This window comes from Seriola lalandi, unplaced genomic scaffold, assembly GCF_002814215.2.
Source record: "Seriola lalandi dorsalis isolate HSWRI2012SDOR001 ecotype SW California unplaced genomic scaffold, Sedor1 jcf7180002053927, whole genome shotgun sequence".
In the NCBI taxonomy this organism is placed as follows: domain Eukaryota; kingdom Metazoa; phylum Chordata; class Actinopteri; order Carangiformes; family Carangidae; genus Seriola; species Seriola lalandi.
In genome coordinates, this window is record NW_019524480.1 from 99,298 (window position 1) to 101,191 (window position 1,894).

The following is a 1,894-nucleotide window of genomic DNA, read 5'->3' on the forward strand; positions in this document are numbered from 1 at the left end:
AACCTTCCCCTCTCTCTCACCCCCTTCACTCTCATTTCCAACTCCCCTACCCCACCCATACATGCTGCATGCACACACATGTTGACACAAATCCAAGCACACACACACTCGCACGCACGCACGCGCACACACACACACACACACACACACACACACACACACACACACACACACAAAACTTAGCTGAGGTAAAAGCACACATTAGCTAGGATTAGTAGTAAATTGTACTCAAGTAGTAATCTGGCGGTGACACTCAGTTGGTCGATTAAACATCAGACAAATAGTGAAAAATTAAAATCACAATTTCACGGCTTTTCACTCGGAATCCAGAACCTGAAGGTATTTAAGATGATTCACAGGAAAGACGAGCAGCAGATCCTCATATTTGAGAAGCTGGAGCCAGAGAATCTTTTGCCATTTACACAACCAATCTAATCTCAGAATAGTTGCATTAAATATTCTGTCCATCATCTAATTGATTAATTGACCAGTTGTTTCAGCTGTCTTTCAACAGATGGTCTGTATGTCAGAGTGGTTAATGCATGAGGAATTAAAACCTCCCACAAAAGGAAAATTGTTTTGGATTTTTAATAATTTTGAGGGGTTTTCATTGGCTAAACTGTTGCTCTGAAAAGTTGACATTTAGATTTTTTAATTTATTTTTAACCGACAACAGTGACATTTCATGAGCTTATCGCAGTGAGAAATCCGAATCTGCAAAGTAGCTTAAAAATACAGCCATCGTCTAAACTGCAGTGAATCTAAGATGTACAGTTAAAGTAGACATCTCCTACGATGGAATGTGCCAGAACCTCAAAATTGTACTTAACCACAGTGCTTGAGGAACTTCTGCTGTATCCGACATGCACTCTCACACACTTACAGATACATGCACTCACAGAAACACACACACACACACACACACAAACACACACACACACACACACACACACACTGAGGCATACTTTCAATCAGCCCCTGGCTTAGACTTGTTTCATGCAGGAGTCTCGCTGCTCTGTGCCTCACAGGCAGAGGACAGAAGATTCATGTTATAACAGGCTATAGGATGTAGGTCCAAGGTTAATTATAATGAAGAAATTACCTCATAAATAATTTAGCCTTATTTAATTATTAAAATCCTTGCACATATCTCCTTACTTTTCACTTATTTCACTGAGCACATTCAAGAGACAATAATTGATATCCATATAATGACTATGCTAATAATTAGAATTAATGTGAGTGCTTTGGCACTGAGAGAGCTTTTACTTCTCTTCACTTGTAACTTATTTTTGACTGCATGTCAGCAGTTGGTTTCATATACTTGCGTAGATTGTTGTTGTTGGGGTGAGGTTTCCCACGTGATGACGAATATATTGTGACTATAGATGTGGCTGTTTTCTGTGGCAGAACCAGGCTCTTAAACAGGCATAACAGTGACAGTTTCAGCGAGTCTATTTCAGAAGTTGGTAAAAAAAAAAAAAAAAGAGCATGTAAAATGTCATTAAAACCACACTTGCTGCAAATAAAATGGTTTACCACTGTGCTGTTACTGCATGATCATGCTTGTCTGATCACAAAATGTGTGTCTGCATGTGCGCACAGTATGTGTTGGGCTGGGGGAGAAATCTATTGGGGTGAAGAAGTAAGTATTCCTCACCCTGGGTGTGAAATTCATGTAGGTCTGTGATGGTTTGTGCAAATGGAGTGAGGGCACAGGCTGTGAAAACCTAATGCAATTTGATTAGAAGTTAACCGCAAAGCAATATTTTTCCTGCCTCAGTGCGCAGAGAGAGAAAAAAAAGAACTATTTGCTTTTTTTCCCCCGTGTGGGTGAAAGTGAATGAGACTGACTGATGACCAAGCCTGGAGCGTGATGTTCAATTACCAAACA